Source organism: Trichosurus vulpecula, chromosome 2 (genome assembly GCF_011100635.1).
Source record: "Trichosurus vulpecula isolate mTriVul1 chromosome 2, mTriVul1.pri, whole genome shotgun sequence".
NCBI lineage: Eukaryota > Metazoa > Chordata > Mammalia > Diprotodontia > Phalangeridae > Trichosurus > Trichosurus vulpecula.
Window position 1 is genome coordinate 335,872,017 of NC_050574.1, and position 23,560 is coordinate 335,895,576.

At 38.1% G+C, this 23,560-nt stretch overlaps 1 pseudogene; it reads left to right on the forward strand.

Moving 5' to 3' along the window:
* The first annotated feature begins 1,597 nt into the window (after positions 1 to 1,597).
* Positions 1,598 to 23,440, forward strand: LOC118837128 (annotated as a pseudogene).
* The last annotated feature ends 120 nt before the right edge of the window (positions 23,441 to 23,560 follow it).

A 23,560-nucleotide genomic window follows, 5' to 3' on the forward strand; every position in this document is an offset into this window, starting at 1 on the left:
GTAAATGCACTGCCCTTCCAAAATTACTTTGTGCTTATTTTCCTGTTGTTGTTGTGGTTCATCCATTTCAGTTTTATCCAACTCTCCATGACCCTGTATTGGCAAAGATACCAGAGTGGTTGACCATTTCCTTCTCTAGCTCATTTTACAGAGGAGGAAACTGAGGAAAACAGGGTTAAGTGACTTGTCCAGTGTTATATAGCTAGTAAGTGCATAAGGGCAAATTTGAACTCAGAAGATGACTTCCTGCTTCCAAGGCCCATGCTTTATCCACTGAGCCACGTAGTTTATTTTCTATGAACATCTGTTATATTTTTATCTTTGTTCTCTTATCCTGTCATTTGGAGGATCTACACCAGAGAATACCTTTTCCACTCGGACTCTTCAAAGAACATCCTCCGTGACAGTGTCAGACACCTTTGGTGAGCATCTGTCTCCCTGTTTTATATCCCACATGACATTAATAATCAGAAGGTCATTGAACAAAATTGTTTCAATTGCCTCCTAATAGAACTAGTTTCATTAAAATCTGAGCTCAAATATCACTTTCTCCATGAGGCCTTTCCCAATGACCCCAGCCACTAGTGCCTTTTCCCTCCTTTTGCCTGCCCCAATTACTTTGCATTTATTTTGCATATGCTTAGGATCATAGACTCAGTTCTAGAAGGGTCCTTGGAGGTCATGGAATCCCTCATTTTTCAAATGGGGAAACTGAGGTCCAGAGAGGTTAAATGACTTGCCCAGAAACTAGTAAGTGTTGAAGGCAGGAGTCATACTTGAGTATTTAACTCAGTTCTTGACTCAGATATTGTTCTACCTGCTACCCAACAATGTCACTTAATATAGACTGATCTCAATCATAATGCACCACATAATGCAACAGTGATCAGTGATAACAGTAAGGACACCGTGGCTTTGTATACACAATAACATAAGAGGTATTATGTGTGCTTGGACTGATCTGGTTAGAGAGGGTTACAATGGGAAAAAGAAACCCCCAAACTTCCTGACTGTCAATTATAATAGCCTAGAGAGAAAAATAAAAACAGCAACAAAATCTTCCTTGAGTTCTAATAATACTTGATACAATTAGATAAGGCTTCAGCTTGATCTAAACTCAAAATATCTGTGCTATAAATGAATGAGTAAATGAATGAAAATCATCCTGATTTAGTTGTTTCAACATGTAAAAATAAAAGAAGTGTGGGTTGGGGTTGGGGTGGGGGGTGGCGTGGGGAGGTGTTCCAAATGGCTACTCTGAGAATCTTCCCTGCTCTAAATTCAGAATTACTCACAGCAATGTTCCAGAGCTCCTACCCACTAAATCACTCTCTCTTTAGACTAGCAGAATTTATCACATGACTTTTTATGGTAGAGAGAACAAAAATACTGAAAAACATATTTTAAAAAACCCCAATAAATTACATATAGCACAAACTATATCAAACTCAATCACTGAGTGAATGAATGAATGAAAAGCATGTATTAAGCATTTATCATGAGCCAGGCATTGTGCTAAGCCCTGAGAATACAAATATAAAAAGCAAAACAGTCTTTGTCTTTGAGGAACTTACATTCTAATAGGGGAAGATAGTACATGTCGGGGAGTCCTAACCAGGGACAAGAGTTTTGTTTTAGGAAGTTACAGCATTGGTGAGTGTAGTCACAGAGGGATTGTCAAATGTCAAGATCTTTCTAGGAACAATAGTGTTTATATGACTCTTGTTCCCAAAGCAAGAGACCGAAAGCAGGAGGTGGAGAAGGAAAGGAGGAATGGTGCATGCATGATGGGATGACAGGAAGACGACTAGAGTGCAGCGTGGTAGGGCTGGTCTGTGAGACAGAGTGAACTTCCTCCTACGGGGAGAGCACAGCCTGGGAGCAGGAGCTATTGGAACCAGATCTATAGGTGGAGGGTGCCCTAGGAGCATGGCATGAAGATGGCTAGAGATCAGTACTGCCTAAATCTCCTAGTCCCACAGGAAGGGTTAGGTCTCCCATGCTATGTAGCTTCATGAAGCCCTGAATCTTTCCCCAACAACCATTAGTACAAGCCGAATGCTTTCATAGAAGGGTAGAACGGAATGTGGCTCATTGGGCACCCTTGTGTGGTGGGTATTCTTATTTCTCCCCACTTTCATCTTCTATTTCAGCTTAGTCTCACTCCCTCTTTTTAAAATTCCTGCACTGAAAGATATGCCCTTAGTTTGTATGCCCCATGTAAATATACACCCTCCTCACCCGCCAGAAATTACATCCAAGTTTGTTTCCCTACAAACTCATTCTCTGCCCTCAAAAACTTCTGGGAAATGTAGTCCTAGCCTACCAAGACACAGGATTGTACCCAAGGAATATAGGACCTTGATCCCAAACTATCATGAGACGAGTGGACTAGACACTCTAAAGAGATTTCTTATATCAGATTGGGTAAGGGAAGATTTTGTACCACATTTTTATCTGGACAGGGAAAGGGAAAAATAAAGAAGAATAACAAATGAACATAAGAAATTTTGGATTGGGCAGAATAACTGGGGCTGGATGGGGTGGGGTGTTGCAAGGGAGAGCCTGTGGGAGAAGACTAGGACCATATCAGAGTAAGGAAACAAACTGCAGGATTAAGTGATGGTTTAAAAGTAGAAGGGGAAAAAAACCACAATTTAATGAGAAAAATATAGTCTTAGCAATTGTAACACTAAATATGAATCTATCAAACTCCTAAATGAAATGAAAGAGAATGGTAGACAGGATAAAAAAAGGAAACCCAATAATTTACTGCACAAGCATGAGATACACATCTCAAAGAAAAAGACTGAAACTGAGGAGATGACTTATTATGTTCTAAGGGATGCCAGAAAAATCAGGATTTGCAATCATAATTTCAGACAAGGTGAAGAGAGACAGAGAGAGAGAGAGAAGAGAGAGAGAGAGAGAGAGAGAGAGAGAGAGAGAGAGAGAGAGAGAGAGAGAGAGAGAGAGAGAGAGAGAGAGAATATCATGTTTAAAGGCATTATGGACAATGAAACAAAATCATTAATATTTATGTACCAAATAACATAGTCCCTAATTTCTTTTTTTAATTTTATCTTTTTTGATTTATAAAAGCCATTTTAATTCTTTCCTACTGTCCCCTCACATTGAAAAAGAAAAGAAAAATCAAAAGCCTTGTAATGAATAAGCATAGTTGAAGAAAACATTTTCTGTACTTGCCATGTCCAAAAAATCTCTCTCTCATTCCGCATTCTGAGTTCATCACCTGTCTATCAGGGGGCAGTACCTCAGTACCTAAGTTCTTAGAGGAAAAAGAAAATGAATAGAAAAAAAATACTGACAACAACAATAATAAAGGAATTCAATTTTCAAAGTTGTATAAATCTAGAAGCAAAATAAGCAAGAAAGAATACATACATATACATATATATGAAGAATTTTTGATGACATAGTTTAGGTAATATAAATACAGGTATAATTAAAATAGTTTTGAAAAACTGGACATTTCTGAATAGGAGCATTCAAGAATATACATATTTCTCAGTATTACCTGATATATTCACAAAATGTCACTTTTTATGGTAAAAAAAATCACATATAAATGTAAAAGGCAGAAATATTATTTACAATCCATTAAATCATAAAATGGCAATAAATAAAGGAATCAGGAGCAAAAGATACACTCCTAGGATAAAAAATGTAAAGCTAGAAGAGACTTCAGAAGTCATCTAATCCAACCCCCTCGACTTTGTAAATGAAGATCAAAATATTTAAGTGACTCAGTGAAAACAAGAATTAGAAGTGCAGATCTGAACCCAGTTCTCTCACTAAAAATCCAGTAGTGGAATATAAGAAATGCCAATTGAAATAATGATAGAATAAATCATGGCAGGAGCAAAGAATTACTTTAAAGGGAGTGATGATGAAATAACAGACCAAAACTGGGGAATGCAGCTAAAACAGTCCTGAGAAGAAAAATCTTATCTCTGAGGGCACATTTTAAATAGATAAAAGAGAAGATTAATTAACTAAGCTTACAATTTTTATAGAGAGGTAAAAGAGAGATAGAGAAGGGGAAGATTAATTAAGCATACAGTTTTTAAAAGCTAGAAATCAAGACATTAGCAAGTCCAAAATAAGCACAAAGGAGACATTTTTGAAAAAACAGAAAAGTTGATAAAATTAAAAATAAAAAGATTTGATTTGGTTAGGAAAGAGCTAATTTTTAAAAGATAAATTTTTGAAAGTGATAAAATTCATAAGCCATTAGTTAACATTACAAAAAAGAGGAAATCAAATGCTCAACTTAAAAATTAACAAGGTAAATTCACAACAACCATAGAGGAAATAGGAGACATACTGGAAATTACTTGAACACAATTACATTGAAGCAAAATTGACAGGTTAAATAACATGGATAATTATCTATAAAAATAAAATAATCAAATTAAAAGAACAAGAAATCGATAACTTTTAAAAATCAGATTTCAGAAAGAGAAGTAAATTAAACTATCACTTAACTATTCGGGGAGGGGTCATGATCTGTGATTTTATTGGATGAGGAATAATCAGTAAGTAAACTCCCTCTACTGATGTAAGATCTGTAACTTAATAGTCTTAGAGACCTGCCCATGTACTAACAAGTTAATTGACTTTCCCAGAATCACACGAACAAGATGTATCAAATGGTTTACTTAAATCTAAGTCTTAATTACCACACTGTTTCTCATAAATGAACTAGCAAAGCAGAGGGGTAGAGGAGGAAACCCTTGTCCAAATGGATCTACAAATGAATTAAATTAAATATTTGAAGAGCAATAAAAATCTGTGCTACAAAAAAAAAATTGCTTTCAATAGCATAGAAAGAAATCACTCTAAAAACTCATTTTACAATGCAAATAAGATCCTAATACTGAAATCAGGAAGAATAAGGCAAAGAAATAGAACTGTAGTTCAATATTGCTAATGAATATTGATGTAAACTTTTTCAGTTAAATTTTGTAAAATTATTATAGCAGTATATTCAAAAAAGTAGTCTTTGTGATTCATTAAAAATCCAATCAAACTGAATTTATAATGGGGTACAAAGATGGCTCAATGATTCATTAGTTAGTGGAAATTAGGGCAAATTAACATAATTGTTCATATAAAATTCATGACTATTTCAAAATTGTTCACACAAAATCCAGGATTATAAAAAAAAAAAAGAAAATGAAATACAGAAGTCATTTATGTTAAAATCCTGAAAAGAATAGGTTTAGAAGGGTACTTCTTTAATAAGATCAAAAGTATATATTTAAAATAAAGACCTAGCATTATTTACAATGTAGACACACTAGACTGCTTTGCATTAAATTTGGGGGCAAAGCTAGGATACCTCTTTTCATCATTATCATTTAACACAATACCAGAAGTGTCAACTATAAGATATAAGATAAGAGAAATGAATGTAAGAAATAAACATTGGCAAAAGTCTAAATTATCATTATTTGTAGACTTTTGTGATGGCTTTTCTTAAACGCCCTAGAGAATGAATGAAGAAATGAACTAATAGTTTCAGAAAAGTAGCATAGAATACAAAAATCCTTCAAAAATTCCACAGAAATAATAAGTATTTTATATAGTACTAACAATAATCAGAAAGAAAAAAGAGAAATTACATTTGAAATAATTACAAAAATATAATATATGAGAATTAACTTCTCAAGACATACACAGAATTTGCATGAATATAACTCCAAAATTCCCTTAGCAGAAATAAAAGAAGATAAATAACTGGGGAGAAATTCAATGTTCATGGTTGGACTGTACTTGTGCCAGCAGTGGCATGATTATATGATGAAGTAATTGACACAAAAAGACAAAGACATGGGGCTAGGTGAGTCATATAGTCAAGCTATAGACTAATTTTAATGGAGTTACTGACAGTATTTTATATAGGTTAATTGCTGAGACATCCTGTCTTCTCAGAAGAGTACAATGGAACATTGGTCAATATTTTTATCTCCTTGTTCCTGGAAATGAGACTCCAGTCTTCTATGGGCTAACTGAATTGAAACATTTCTACTCTTTCCCATGTAGATAACCATACTGAAACATTTCTGTTCTTTCCCATGTGGATAATCAGCTGGGAAGGTGGGTTTTCTTTGCCACATCTTCGTATCCTAAACATGGCCTTTTGCCTTGCATAGACCCTTCCTCAATTGATCCTGTCATGCAGGATCTGCTTTGCAGAGGTCTAATAAGGCCTAAACAGGATATAGCTGGCTCCCCACAGTACTGAAATGTGTTGTGCTTTGTTCTCAAAGGGGACCAAAATGACATAATAAAAATGATGTTATTACCTAAACTTATGCATAAATTTTGAGCTTTATCAATCGAACTTCTAAAGAGTTATTTCACAGAGCTAGAGAAAATAACACCAAAATTCATTTAGAAAAATAAGATGTGCTCAAGAATTTCAAGGAAAATAATGTCAAAAGTAAGAATGAAGGAAGCTAAGCATTACCAGATCTCAAACTATCTTATTTGGTCCTGGCTAAAAATTATTTAAAAATAGATCAGTGGAACATATCAGATGAACAAGACTGAAAAACAAATTAACACAGTAATGCAGTATTCAATAGGCCCAAGAACAAACTACTGAAGGAATGTGATAAGAACTCAGAAAACCATAAAACAGTTTGGTTTAAAACATCCTCTTATAGAGTATATCATAATAAAGTTCAAATGAATACACAATCTATTTGTAAATACAAAGAATCATGGTAAAACTAGTAAAGGAGAATAAATAGAAATACATTTCCCAACTATAGAGAGGAAATTCATAATCAAAGACAAAGAAAATCATAAAAGACAAAATTGCTATGTTCAATTATATAAAATTTAAAAGAATTTGCATGCATGCAAATCGATGCAACTAAAATAAAAATTAACAATCTTTTTGGGAGGAGGAGGAGCACCTTTTATAAATGTCTGCCATCCAAGATACATAGATAATTGATAAAAAATATATAAGACTGAATCATTGTTGAATTGATAAGTAATCAAGAGATATGGTTTCCAAAAGAAATAAATAAAATCCATCAATAAACATATGGAAAAACTCTCCAAATACATAACAGAAATGCAATTTTTGAAAAATTTGCACTAACAATAATTTTGTAATAGTTCTTTATAACTCAATAATTTTATATCAATTGAAAAGCATCTATTAAACTCTTGCTATGTGCCATGAATTGTGCTAAACATTGGCGATACAAAAAAAAGGCAAAAAAAAACCCAGTCCTGACTGTGAAAGCTTACATTCTATTGGGTGAGAAAACATTTACACATTAGTACATACAAGATAAATACAAAGTACATGGGAAGTTACCTTAGAAAGTATAAGCAGCTGTAGGGGCACTCGAGCTATCCTAAAGGAAACCTGGGATATGAAGAGAAGAGGTGAAAAGGAAGAGCATTCCAGAATGGAGGACAGACAGATGGGAGAGAGGAAATGAAATATCATTTGTAAGAAATAGAAAGTAGGCTAGTAAGACTCAGTCATAGTATATGTGTGTCTGGGGGGAGGGGGTAGGTGGGGAGCAATATACTAAAATACGAGAAAGAAAGGAAGAGGCTACGTTATGAAGGGCTTTAAATACTAAACTTTAAATACTAAAAAAAATCAGAGGAGAATAGAGATACTTAACTATGACTGGGAGAAAAATTCTTAATTTAATTTAAATTTTTTTCAGTCAGCAAAAATCTATCTTTTCTCCATCCCACCCCACCCATCCCCCAATAATAATGAAAGAAAAAGAGAACCCCTATTACAAACATGTATTATCCAGCAAAACAGATTTCCACATTGGCAATGTCCCAAAGGATATATGTGTGCATGTAGATTGTGTTTATATATACATATACACATATATACATATAAACATACAGGTATACATACATGTATATTATATATTCAACATATTATATATTATATAAACATAATGTTTTTTATTTTTAATTTATGGAATAAAACAAGCATTTCTATAACATAGTAGAATAAAAAAAGATTGCACATGAAACTACAAATCTATTATGTACAACTTGCTATTCCTTTTTAAGTTATCAGATAAATTTTTCTTTTCCCCTTTTTCCTTTTTTCTGTTTATAATGTTTTAAATATTTATGCATAAACATATATATCAATATATCTATATTATTAAACATAGTTAAATGTATATTATGTAAATATAAATTCGTTATAAATTTTATTGTATAGCTCAATTATATACTTAAATTTTAAATGTGGATATATATGATTGTATTTAATAATATATAAAATATATTTGTGTATTAATGTATTTAATAATACATATCTGTACTTATAAATATATACTAAATGTATTTAATATATGACCTTGGGATCGTGTCACATAATAACAATTATTATTATGATTATTGCATTTATATAGTACTTTAAGATTTTCAAAGAGCTTTATATACACATTAACTCATTTGATCATTATATGAGGATTATTTGAAGGAAGTAGTGATGTTTAGCCTGGAGAATAGAAGACTTACTAGGGACATAATAAGGTTTCCAGATATTCGAAGGCCTAATCTGAAAAGCAATTCAACTTGTCCTCCCTTGCCCCAGTGGGCAAAACTGGGGGTAAATGGGTAGAAGGTGCAGAGAGATGAATTTAGGGTTGATGTAAGGAACACCTAAACATTAGGGCTATCTGGAAGTGTGGTGGACAGCTCTGAGAGGTAGAGGGACTCTCTTACAACACCTCCTATGAAGTCCTCAGTAAAGGATGGATGACTTCTTTTGGGAGATGTTGGAGAAGGGATTCTTGGTCCAGAACAAAGACTAGATAGTCTTTGATACTTTTTTCTAACTTTGAAATTCCATGTTGAGGTGATCTCAAGGTTCTTTCCAATTCCAATATCCTATGAGTCTATTATTATTCTACAGTTTCATATAAGACCCAAACTGTATTGTTTCACTTTCATTCATATGTTGACTACAATCCTCCCCTTTTGTCTCAGGGAGAACCAGACTCAGAATTTTGCAAAGTGCAAGAATCACAGAATGTCAGAAGTCACTGGGGACTTGAAGATTATCTAGTCCAGGCTTCTTATCCTGAGGTCCATGGAGCACCATGGAATTCATGGATAGATTTCAGGGGGTCCATGAACTTGGAGGGGAAAATTACATCCTTATTTTGACCAGCTTCCGAGATTTGGCATTTCCTTCAATTACTTCAAAATATCCTGAGAGGTGGTCTGCCCAAAGGTTTCACCATACTGCCAAAGGGATCCATGACACAAAAAGAGGGTAAGAATCCTTAACCTGGTCCAACTCTTATTTTATGGGTTGGGAAGCCAAAGCTCTGAGAACATTCATGATTTACATGTAGCTGGGGCCTAGAATCATAGATCATGGAACCTAGAACTGGAAGGAACCTTAGAGATCACATAGTTTACTACCTTCCCTCCATTTCACAGATGAAGAAATTGAACACCAGAGAAGTCAACTGTTCACCCTAAGTCATCCAACCAGTAACACAGACACAATGAGAACCCAAGTGTTCCAGCTTTAAATTCAGAATTCTTTCCATCATACCAGAATACAGTCTTCTCTGCATGTCCTCATGTGGTGAATGACATCTTCCCTCAATTATAACTATATCTCTCTACATTCTAGAATATCCCACTCTGGAGCATAAATCACAGAGATCACTAAGGGCACGTCAAAAGGGAAGGAAGTCTTGAACATAGCAACCATTTTGGGGTAGAGAACACTTCCTTATTTGCTCAGAAACAGATATATTCAAAACTATAACCAGAATCAGGCTGCCTTGGAGGCAGAGTAAGCAACCACTGACTCATATGACCTGAGGAGCCTCACTCAGAAATGTCTTCTGTAGTCCAGATACTATTTCTAGACTTCCAGTTATCACTCCTAGATTTTGGCTAAGGCATTGAAAGTCACTTTACCAGTGAATTTTTTTTCCCCGAGAGAAACTTGTGAAATAATTTGCAGCTATTAACAGCAGAACACTAATTATGGAAATAGTCCCTTAGCAGCAACGTTGGAAAATGGGACCAAAGCTTATAAATAAGAAATAGGGGTGTTTCCTCTTGGCAGCCCCAGTTCCCTGAAAAGGACCGTGGAGAAGAACTGAAGGCAAACAGCTGACTTCACAACCACAGTTTCTCAGAATTACTCCCACATTCCCACACCTTAAAAACAACCATCCTTAGCCACCAATCTGTGAAGTGGGAATAGGATGAATGGACAGCTGAGAATATTGCTATTAATATTACTATTACTGAGAATATTATTATACTACAAGGGCACCTGGGCTAATGATAAAAGGGGTGGGAACTTCGGAAAATAGTTGTTACGAAGGATTTCTCTTTCAAATCCAATCTGCTCTCTTAATATTAATGTCTGCCAGAACAAGAAAATCCAATCCTATTGGATTGGATCTTTATTATATTATTAAGTATCTATTGTGTGCAAAGCAAAGAGGAATATCAAATCATCCCCGTCCTCAGGAAGCTTATATTCTACTCAAAGAACTAATACCTGGTATTTATATAAGACTTCAATATTTGCAAAGTCCTTTACATATGTTTGAGCCTCATGGCAACCCTGAGAGGTAGATAATGATGATAGCTGTAATAATAGCTAGCATTTACAGAGCATTTTAAAGTTGGCAAAGAGCTTTATAAATATTATCTCATTTTATCCTCACAACAACTCTGGGAGATAGGTGCTATTACAATCACCATTTGACAGACGAGGAAACCTTTTCTGCTACCTTCTATATGTTGCTTTTCCCATTAGAAAGTAAGCTCGCCTGACATATTTGATGTCCTTATTCAGTTGCTTCACTTGTGTCCTACTCTTCATGACCCTGTGGACCTCTGTCCATGGGGTTTTCTTGGCGAAGATACTGGAGTGGTTTGCTATTTCCTTCTCCAGTGGGAAATAGAGATTAAGTGACTTGCCCAAGGTCACATAGCTAGGAAGTCTCTGAGGCTGGAACTAAACTTAGGTCTTCCTGACTCCAAGCCCACCACTCTATCCACTGTGCCACCTAGCTGCCCCTCCCCTTGCCTGGCACATAATAAGTAGGTAATAAATGTTTTCTGACTGACTAGTAGCTAACACAATACCTGGCACATAGTAGGTGCCTAATAAGTGCTTGTGGTTGATTGTTTAATGTTGGGCAAAGTGCTTTACATAAACTATCTAATTTGATTTTCCAAGCAACCCTGGGTGGTAGGTGCTACAAGTCATAGACCCAGAGCTGGAAGGGACCTCAGAGACAAAACTAATCCCCTCACTATATAAGGGAAGGGAACTTGAGCCCAGAAAGGTTCAGTCACTGGCCCAGGTATTAAGGATCAGAGGCAAGATTTGAAGTGAGATCTCTCAACTCCCAATTCTCTGCCTTTTCACATTATGCCAAAATGGATTTGGAGTCAAGAGACTCAGGTTTGAATCCAATCCTGATCATTACTTGCTGTTGGACCACGGACAAATCGCTTAACCTCTCTGACATTCAGTTTCCTCCTCTATAAAATGGGTATAATAATCCTGTGATAACTAACTCACATGGCCATTCCAAGTAAAATGCTTCATAAAACTTAAAGTGACTCAACTATAGATTATTATTAGTCATCCCAGGTTCGTGGTGTACAGTGGGTCAGGATCCATTCAAAACCTCAGCTCACCAACCAACTCTGAGGTTTCCTTTTATTAGACCAACATAAACGCTAAGATGAATTCAAAACAAAAGGCATGTATTTCAATAACACAGAAAAATAAATGATTAGGACAGGGGTGGGGAGCATGCGGCCTTCTACGTCCTTAAGTGTGGCCTTAGAATTCAGTGATAAAAAGGATGCACGTAAGGACTTAGAAGGCCACACGTGGCCTTAAAGCCGCAGGTTCCCTAACCCTGGATTAGGAAAATCCTGCCCTACACACGGAGGAACACTCTTCCATAGATTCCCACAGCAACCCTTCCCCCCTCACTTCCCTATTGTAAGTCTAGTCCCCATCCCCACCCCCACTTCCTCTAACCACTGGGGAGAAAGTCTTCCCAGAAGGGCCCGCAGCAGTTATGGCTTCACTGCGTAGCAGGCTGCACTCTGGGACTTTTCCATTATTCCCCCAGAAACCTCTTCAACCTAGAAGATCACGTCAGCCCATGAACCCAAAGTACCTTCTGTCCTTGTGGCCCCTCCCTCTGATTGGAGAGCTCCTCCATCAACCTCCATGTAAGGAGGGACCCAGACCAGCCACCTCTTCATTTCTTACCAGGCTGCACTCTGGACTTCTCCACTATTCCCCAGCGCCGGGTATCTTCATGCCCCTCCCTGCTTTCAACTTCCTTTAATATATTATCTTCCTTTTCTAGAATATAGGCTCCTCAGAACAAGGACTGGCTTTTATTTTTTTTAATTGTTGACTTATATTAATATTCCCAGGGCTTAATAAATGTTTGTTGATTGATTGATTGATACACATAAAAACGTTAACTTGGAAAGAGACCAGGCAGTTGTACCACCTCCGGGGTCATTTTTTTGCCTCCGCAATAGAGTGAGAAGAGGAGACTTCAGTCACTTAGAATAGGAGGTGGGAGACCTCGTTGAAAGTCTCACAGTGTGTTGAGAATCTCGGGAAAGGAATTGTAAAGAACTGAAGCTTGCTATGGTTTCTTAGAATAGGAAGAAGAGCTGAGGGGGAAAGCCTCGTGGTGAGCCAAATCTACCATCTTACTTCCCAGCACCTTCTGCAGTGCTAACATAATCTCCTTATCTCTTCTACTGTACAAGTCTCAAACACTGAAAACCAGCGGCTGTCTAGCAGAGACATCTTCCATTCATGTCAGAACAAACTGATCTACCTTAGTTCTGTGTTTCTGAGATTCTCTTGTTCAAAGTCCAATAGTCTACATATGTGTGGGTCACACATGTTTTCACTTCCCTACCATTGGTATTGATGAGGCAAATGGACTTCAGGGCTCTATGATGATGTCATTGACTAACGGTTCCATTTTAAGAAAGACAATTTTTCTGAGACTGTTCATGACAATCCAGGAATCATTGTGATAGATTGTGTGCAGTGGCTTTTGTGCATGCATATGTTTTCCTTCTTAACTATGTATTTATTGTTATAAGCATTTATTCTCTCTCCTTCCCACTCCCCCCTCCCATTGAAAATTTTTTTAAAAACCCTTATAATAAAGATGGTATTCATCTTTCCTAGAGTACAACCCACAGCCATTTAGAATGGGATCTTGCAGTATTGATTGAAAGCAAGGAAATGTGTTTTCTCTGAGCTTTGTAGCACCTGGAATAAGGAGAAAAATCAGTGGAGGGAGCATTGGCGTTCAATATTGTTGTTGTTGATTGGTTTTGCTGATTCCCCCCCCTCCCCCTCATCTTTCTTTAAAAAACATATACGTTTCCGTATGTGTGTATATATATGCATGTATATACGTGCACATATATGTGCACATATATACACATATATGTATATATACATATACACACGGCATGGTTCTCTAGGAGGGGAGAGGAGGAAAGATACAGGCAGAAAGGCAGAAATGTAGGTGAAGGGAAAATAAAAGATATTAATCAAAATCTACTAGGTCTGGAGTCAGAAGAGCTGGGTCACCTGTGTGACCATTCACAAGTGACTTCATTTCTCTGGCCCTCAGTCTGGTCATCTGTAAAAGGGAATTAGCCTAGAGGACCTCTGCTATTCTTTTCAGCTCTAGATCTGCACTTCTAAGACAGATTAAGACAGACAGACCTGTTTGGTCTTCCCACAACAGGTTCTGTTTTACATGAAACCAGTTTATCCTCAACCTCAGCACAGTAAACTAGACCTTGAGGTAGCCAGAGCAAAAAGCCATCCAGGTGATAAGATTCGAGAAGTTTAGAAAGGCTCTCTCTATGCCTCGCAAGAAAACTCTATCTGGGTCCTGCTAGCATCAACACCTGAAGCTGTTGTCTTCTTAATCGTTCCCTTAAGCCCTTATTAAACTGCATCTGTTTTATCTGGTAGGGATGATATATTAACCCACTGGCACTCATTATATATAATATTTCAGTCCCTCAAACCCTTATTAAACTGCAAATGTTTTATCTGTTAGGGGTAATATATTCATTCACTGGCATTATATACATATATGGTTTGCACACATGTATATATATACACACATGTATAGACATGTGTGCATATATACATATATGCATGTTTGTGTATACATATGTGTGTGCACATATGTATACTATGGATATATGCACATGTGTATGTATATATACACATGTGTGTGAATGTGTGTGTATATGTGTGTGTGCATATATATATATATATTTTTTTTTAACAGTGACTGGGTTATCAACCACTCACGCCTTCAGGAAAAGGCGCCTTGGCAGGTTTTGATTGGAGCAGGGGATGGAGAAAAGTTTGAGGAAGAAAATAACTGAGAATAACTAGCTGTGTGACTCTGGGCAAGTTAATTCCTCTCCCTGGGCCTCAATTCCTCCCCCCCCCAACCCAGAGAGGCAGTAAGGTACAGAAGAAAGAACACAAGATATTAAGTCAGAGGACCCAGGTTCAAACCCTGACTCTGCTATTTACTTTCTATGTGGTCATTTCACTCAATCTCTTTGAACCTCAGTTTCTTCATCTGTCAAATGAGGAGCTTGGGCTAGATAACGTTTTGAGTCCCTTCCACTGTAAATCTAGTATAATAAAAATAGCTAGATTTATGTAAAATCTACATACAATTATCTCATATGATCCTCCCAACAGTCCTGTGAGGTAGGTGCTATGATTATCCTGATTGATACTAAAAAGGTTTCTAATATTCTATGAAGTCTATGGAGTCTATGAAGGAAGGTCTGGCTGGGGATGGCATGGATAATCCTGACCAGCCTTAAGGACTAGCTGTATGTGATGAGGGAAGGGAGGTCAAGAGCTAGGGACAGAGAAGGTGGCTAAGGGTAAATTCTCTTTCCTTTTCTCTTTTTTTGCCCAGAGGATAGCCTTAGTTCAAGTTTTCTTTCCAAACAAAGGATCCATGCTTAATCTGATTTCAGCCAATGCTAGAAGCTGTCCTCATCCAAATGACTCCTAGGAGCCTTAATCAAAATGCAAACTCTCTTACCACCATGTTGCCTCTGGCCCATCCCCACAGCCATGCTTGGGCCAGGGAGAGCAGTAGCTCAGGAGCAGCTATCTTAGCATACCAGGGAAGGTGCCCACTTCTAGTTATATCTCTAGTAGTCCTTACTTGCCAGCTCTATTTAGTACATATGAACAAATTAGGATGTTCCAGTGCGAAGTGGCTGGAAGAGAAGAGACGTATTTTATCGTGTCCTACTTCCAGGCTGGCCAGTATAAATCTCAAGACAGGGAGGCCTGATATAATGTAGGGGCGTGGGTTTAAAGCCAACAGGGCCTAAGGTCAAATCCTCCATCGCCTGCCACTTACTTCTAGTTGTGGGTTATTGGCTAAGTTGCTTCAAGTCTCGGACTTTGAGTTTCCTCATCTGTTACAAAGGGTTAGAGGAATATCTGCCCTATCTCACTGGGCTGTTGTAAGAAAAATTCTTCACCAGGCTTAAAGCTCCTATATACATACTCTACTTATGATTCAGTCTGATTGTCACAGTTGACAAATGTTTTAATTACGATATCATATAATTATAGCAGTTAGCATTCATATAGTGCTTTTAGGTTTGCAAAACATTTTATGAATATTATCTCATCTTTGCAAACACCTTAGAAGGTACTACTATGATCCCTATTATACAGATGAGGAAACTGAGGCAGACAGCAATTAAGTGACTTGCCCAGGGTCACACAGCCAGAAGGAGTTTGAGACAGGGTTTGAATTCAAGTCTTCCTGACACCAGGTCCAACACCAGCTAGCTGTTACATAGGGAAATATAGATCTCCTTACCTTACCTGGTTCTGTACAACATCTAACCATCCACAGGTGATACTGCATCACAACGTGCTTCTCTCCCTCCACTTACAAACTTCATAGGAACATTTCTGCTGACAGAAGCACATCCCTTATTGACCCCAGAAAACCCAGATGTCTGTCCCAGTGATATTTCTGAGGAACGCACAGGTAAAGGGTTCAAAGATTGAGTAGCTGGAGCCTTTGAGAATCGCTCATCACCCTTCTGGCCTGCAGAAAAAGTGTAATGCTACCGAGCTAGATAATGAATTCAAAGATGCAGAAGAAAGAGGAAACTACTTGGAGCAAAAGATCCCCACAGAGCTTGCCCAGAATGCTTGCTCCTCTCGGCCCAAGCAAGCTTATGGGGACAGGTGGGCATTTCCACTAATCAAAATGACTAAGGATTTGACTTCAGGGAGCCAGTGAATGAAAAGTACAATGGAAACCCCCTTAATGTCATGACATCAGTATCATATTTTTAGTTCATGTCACAGTAAAAGGAGAGATGAACTTGTCAGGATTCCCTTCTGCATATGGGGAAACCCACATGCCGAGGTTCACTTAATGCTGGTTGTGAGGCCCAGACATAAGGGCCTTCACTTGTCTTATCATAAGTCATTACAGAATTGGTAAAAAGGTACCAGATATACTTCTCAAATGTACTCAAAAAATACTGAGAACAGACAGTTCTCCAAAAAGGACTTGCAAACTATTTACAAGATGAAAAATTATTCTAGATCACTAACATTAAGAGAAATGCAATCAGAACAACCCCGATTTTTTTACTTCACACTCAGCAAATTGTCAAGGATGATAAAAGATATAAATTAGTTCTGGAGGGGCTGCGAAATGATAGGCACACTTTGGAATTATGCTAAGAAAGTGACTAAAATAGACATACCTTTTGGCTCATAGCTCCCCCTACCAGGCCTATACCCCTAGGAGGTCAAAGATAGTAGAAGAAAAACATCCCATCATGCCAAAACACTTATAATAGCACTTTTTTGTGGTAGCAAAGAATGAGAAACAAGATTCTCATCAAAGATGATCACTGGAGAATGGCTAAACAAGTTGAGGTGCACGAATGTCATGTAATATTACCATGCTATAAAAACGGTGAATATGACAAATACAGAGAAACATGGAAAACCTTATATTAATTTATGAAAAGTGAAGTAACTAGAATGATGCTGACAGCAGCGTAGACTAGAAAGAACAACCACCAGAAAACCATCAAGTTAAATGCTGCAAAATTACAAAGACCCCAAAAGAAGAGATATGAGAGAATGCCTTGCCCCTCTCCTTCGCACAGGTAAGGATTCATGCATGTAGTGGAATATTGCATAAGTTTTCAGATTTTTTTTGATGTACTGATTGGTTTTACTGACTTTTTTCTCTTCTTCCTCTTATCTTTTAAAAGTTTTTGTTGTAAAGGATAGCTCTCAGGAAGAAAGGAAGAGGAGGGCAACAAATAGGCAATGTAAAAATAAAAGATGGGGACAGAAAAGACCTGGGTACAAAGCAGACCTCAGACGCTATCTCTGTGTCCCTGGGCAAGAGGCTTAACTCCTATTTGCCTCAGTTTAGTGAAGTGGGGACACACTGGAGAAGAAAATAGCAAACTCTCCATTGTCTTTGCCAAGAAAACCTTGTCCATGGTTCACAAAGAGTCGGACATGACTGAAAGAACAACCACAAATAAAAGATATTGGCCAAAATTTGTATTCAACTAAAGGACACATACGAAGAATTCAAAGAAGCAATGAAAGATATGAACTGATGCAAAGTAGAACCAAGAAAACAATATAATAATTACAATAATGTGAACTTTTAAAAAATGAACTGAATATTATACAAGTATAATGACTAAGCACAGCTTTAGAAAGCAGATGAGAAAATGCACCTTGCTCTGTTGATGAGCTACAAATGCAGAATATTACATTTACCATTAGCTAGCATGGTTCAATACGGAAGCATAGATTTAAAGGTAGAATATGCTTTAGAGGCCATCCAGCACGACCCCCTAATTTTACAAAAGAGGAAACCGAGACCCAGAGAAGTAAATTGACTTGATTTGAACCAGGTCTGGGCTTTAATGGAATTCCTCTGATTCCACAACCCAGCATCCTTCCCACTGTACCACATCCCCTCCTATGCATTGGTTGGTTTTGCTGAGCTGTTTTTCCCTCCTCTTTGCTTGCCTTTATTACAGAAATGGCTCTCTGGGTGGGACAAATACTTATCATAGACTATTAAAAGTGGAAGGGCCTTCATAAGTCACCTAGTCCAAACTCTGTATTTTATAAATCAAGCCAACAAGCAATAAACATTTATTAAGTGCCTGCTGTGTGCTACAGGGTCTAAGCACTGTGTTAAGTGCTGGGGATACAAAAAAAAAGTCAAAAGACAGTCCCTGCCACCAAGGAGCTTACCATCTAATGATTATAATGAATCATTGATTTAGAAGTAGGATATACCTTAGAGGACACAGAGGAATAAATTAAGAAATGAATGTAGTATAAAGGCAAAAGATATCAATAAAAAAAGAACATTTTAAAAAATAAATTTTAAAAATAAAGTAAGATTGAGGGGGAGGTGATATGGAGTGGCATTGTTGAGAAAGGCAGATGAAGGCATCCTAGTTCTGCTACTTACTGACAGCAAGTTAATCTACTATTCTGGACCTCATCTCTCATCTGTAAAATGAGGGGAATTGTGCTAGATGACCTCTAAGGTATATTCCACCTCTAAATCCATGATTCATTATAATCATTAGAGTGGAAGCTCCTTGGTGGGTCCTTACTTTTGCCCTTTTTTCCCACTCTCCAGCACTTTTAGCACTGTGTCTAGGCCCTGTGGCACATAGTAGGTGCTTAATAAATGTTTATTGCTTGATTGATTGATCTATAAAATATGGAGTTTGAACCAGGTCACTTATGAAGGCTCTTACATCTTTAATAGCCTATGATACATATTTAAGGACTTCTCTGTGAATGGTAGGTGATTTTTCAGGTACCAAATAAGGATAAGAATCTGATTCTCACCTCTGCTAGCTACATTCAGCCCCTAAGTTTTGGAGTTTCTGAGCACAGGCCCTGGGGGTGGGGAGAACTTTGAGTTCTTGGGAGAAACCAGAAGCACATCTGTGAATGATCTTATCTATTCTCTTGCCCCAACCACTGGACACTTCCTGGAAAAGGTGTGGCAGGAGAGAAGAGGAGTGTGGTCAGAAGTGGTACATACACATATAGTACTAACCCAGAGACGGGACTTTTTTTTCTTACTCAACCAGATGTAACCGAAAAGACCTTTTCAAAGGGTAAGTCACGTTTCTCAAGAGTCAAGAGGGTTTGATGTCATCTTTTCACTCTAAAGTTTCTGAACATGGCGGTGCTTTCCTTACACACACACTTTGCCCTAACCTAACTCACGGAGGATCAACTAAGAAAATTTAAGCAAAAGCACTTCAAAACCATTAAAGCACTATATAAATATAAGGCACCATTATTAATGATATTATTTATTAATTAGAGATAATTGCTACCACTAATAATAATAAATGAAGTTTGTGAAAAACAACATGTAGGATGATCACCCAAATAGAAATCTTTCTCCCAAGGCAGCTAGCTCCAATGGAATTATAGCTACCAGGTTTTGTATCAGAGGATCTGGCTTCCAATCACACCTCTGTTAATCACTATCTGTGTGACCTTGGGCAAATTTCTTAAATTCTCCAGGCCTCAGTTTCCTCATCTGTAAAATAAGGAGAGCTGGACTAAATGACCTCTAAATGACTCCAGATGTCCCTTTCAGTCCTAAAATCTGTGAAACTTCCTTTCATCTATCCCCTGATTTTCTTTGGTCTCCTTGCTTCCTTCCCCAACCTGTGTTCTCTTCTTAAAACTACTCTGTAAAATCCCTCTGACCTCCCACTCAAGGCCCTTCAAACCCACAAGGTTCTTGGCTACATCCTGAGTCACTGCTGCCTCACTTCCCCTCAGCTATACAGTGGTTCGTGTGTCCTTAAAACCTACTCCTTCATGAGGATTTCAACACCTGGTGGGGAGCAGGGTGGTTCCCTCTGGGTTTTATGATCACTTATCTTTTGATTCAGAAGGATCTCTTTAGTTTCCTCATTTTGAGAAACAAAGTCACCTGCCTGCCAGATTTTAAAGAAGTAATTCTCATTTTACCTTTTCTACATCAATAAGAATCATTATGAAAAAGCCAAAAGAAGCCTTAGACAACATCTGATCTTCATTTGGTTTCTCTTTCCTTTTGTTCTTCAGTCTAATGATGTGATCTTAAATATTAGAGAAGGCGCATTCCCTAATAGAAACATCACTGGACCTAATAATATCAGGAGATCTGGGTTGAAGCACTTATTCATTTCACTAGCTGTGTGACCTTGGGCAAGTGACTTAACCATTCTGAGATTTACTTTACTCTCCTCCTTTATCACATGGGGATCATAATCTATGTACAATACAGAGTTACCATGAGGAAAGTGCTTTGTCAGATTCTAAAATTCAGCTCCATATTAATTATTATCAGCAAAACTAGCTTCCTTTACTATTCCCTAGCTTGCTATTCCACTCACCACCTCACCTTTGCCCCAGCTGTTCCACATGCCTGAAAGTAATTACTTCCTCACTTCTACCTCTTCAAATCCTTAATTTTCTTCAAGACTCAAGTGCTATTGTGGTCTAAGGGTGATAGGAACCCTGAAATACAAGGGTACAGGGCAGGGGTCTACCTCAAAAGAATTCTACCACTCAAGCCTTCTTTCAGTCCAAGTAGCAAGTTTTTTAAGACACCAGCTCCCAGCTGGGCAGGATTCCTAGTGAGTTTGTGGTATTTGTGACACCAATATAAGTGGGCCAGATTCTAAGAATCTGGACATGTGATGAGGATGGGACTGATATTTTTATACAGAAAAAGACCAAGAAAATCTGGCAAGTAGCCTGGGGTGGGGCCAGGTGCAGACAACGGAAGGAGTTAAGTTGGGGGAGAGCCCTAGTGAAAGGGCAGTTAAAAGGATCATCAACTGGGATGGGCAGAATACTGCAGGAGAACTCTGGGCTGCTGAAATTTGTGGAAAAGTTCAGGGGCTTTTCCTTTGAGGGATCCAGATCCCAAAGACATGGTCTTTTCCTTTTAGGGGTTCAGGTCCTATCACTGCCACCTCCTACGGGAAGCCTTTCCTGAGTTGTCAATGCTCTTGTTGCCTTCTCAAATTGTATTGTGTTTGTCTGTCTAAATGTTGTATTGCTTTAATAGAATGAATGCCTTTGGGATAAAGACAGTTGTTTTTTTTTTTAAATGTTGTCTTTGTATTCCCCTTGTCTGATATGGTGCTTTGAACACACAAGCACTTAAGAAATGCTTTTTTTGAATGAATAAATGAATCATTAAAATACACTGCCTCAAATAGAGAGCCAATATATATTATTTACATGACTGGGTCCAAACCCAACAACCAAACAACTTCATTGAGAATCACTTTTTTCTCAAGTTCAGTAGATGATTTGCTTTCATTTCTTACTAACAGAAAGTAAATTAATTTTCAGAAATCGACAATATGATTGTGTAGCAAATCTTCAAGGAGCAGGCAAGAAGTATAGCTGACGATAATTAAAGCTGATAATAATTAGAGATCATCTGGATTAACTTCCTCATTTATAAGAAGAACCTAAGGCCCAGAAATGTAACGTTTAGTTGCTTGCCTAAGGAAACAAAACTCCTAAGTGTCTGAGTTGGGACTACGGTTTAGGTCTCCTGCCTTTTAGTTCTAATTCTCCTCACCACACAGCCATATAGAGACAGAACTGTGTGGGGAGGGAGAAGAAAGAAGCCTGAGCCCTAATATATCTCGTCTAATTTGTTCTCTGTGAAAATATATGGCTTCTCATAGTTGATTTTTTTTTGGAGGCAGTTGGGGTTAAGTGACTTGCCCAGGGTCACACAGCCTGTAAGTGTGATCTCTTGACTCCAGGGCTGATGTAAGTGTGATAAGTCAGGTCCTTCTGACTCCAGGGCTGGTGTTCAATCTACTCCGCTACCTAGCTGCCCCACAATTGATTTTTTTAAATAGTACTTTGGTTCCCTCCCCCGCCCCCGCCCCCACGTTTTACAAGATTTTGAGCTCCAAATTTTTCTTCCCTCCTCCCCTCCCCTCTTCCTAAAATGGTAGGCAATTTGGTATAGGTTATACATGCGCTATCATGTAAAACGTATTTCCATATTAGTCACAGTTGTGAAAGAAGAAACGGATGAAAAGGACAATAAACGCACACGCACGCGCGCGCACACACACACGAAAGAAAAAATAAAGTGGCGCTGTCCGCAGCGGTCCGAAGCTCAGTGAAGAAGTGGACGGCTGGGGCTCAGACTCCAGCTCGGATTCCACCCGAAGGGAGGCCCCCAAGAACGAGGATGGACCGACCGCCGGGACGCCCGCGGACCTACCGAAAGCGGCAGGGAGAGAGACCCGGGCTCGCAAAACTTGATTCTCGGAGCGGAGGGGAGGTTCCCGCTCAGGGAACCCGAACAGCGATGTCCCGAGGGGCCTCAGTTGATTACGAAAGATTCCCACAAAAGTAACACTTCAGAGACAGCACCACAACCAAGAACAGTACAGGGTGCTCATTTCTCTCACATTGCTCAACAGATGTCACTAAGAGGAGCTGCACCAGTGACAGGTGTACATCTTTCTGGAGAACAAATAGAGTCAGAGGGTCATCCAGACTGCTTAAGTCATCTTCAGTCATCCACCCCCATCCCCGCAAGTACATCCAGTGCAGGTGTCATCCTGGTCAGATAGGGAAGATTCTCGTGATTCATCTGATAGCATAGGCTCAGGCTATTTGTAAGAAGGCGCTCGTCTTACAAAAAAAAAAAAAAAATCTTGAACGATCTTTCTTCAGAAGACACTGGAGATAGGAAGGGAGACCGAGAAAACCCTGGAGTTTCAACAGTCACATCTATGTCTGTCCCAACTATCTCCCAGACTAGCACTGGATAATACGTTGCCATTGCCCCAAATGGAACATTACAACTGACCAGTCCAAGCACAGATGGAGGCAATACTCAACAAGGAACAACAATTCTTCAGTAGGCACAGAGGTCTGATGGACCGCAGATAATTGTCCCTAGCAACCAAGTGGTTGTACAGGATTCATCAGGAGATATGCAGATACATCAGATTCGTGCCAGACCGGCAAATGCTAACATTCCACAGACGGTAGTGATGACATCTCAGACAACCAAAACAGATGATCCACAGTTGAAAAGAGAAATAGGATTGATGAAAAATAGAGAAGCTGCTCCAGAATGCCATAGAAAGAAAAAGTAATGTTAAGTGTCTGGAAAATCGAGTTGCAGTCTTAGAAAATCAAAATGAAACTTTAATAGAAGAATTAAAAACTTTAAAAGATCTCTACTCCCATACAAGTGTCTAAAAAGAAGATAAATTTTATGGACTTACCTAAAAATTAAATGGATTTTCTTTTTATGTGGAATTTTATAAACTAAAAGGTCAAAAATGAAACTTTTGAAACTAGAAATTGCGACATAACGAC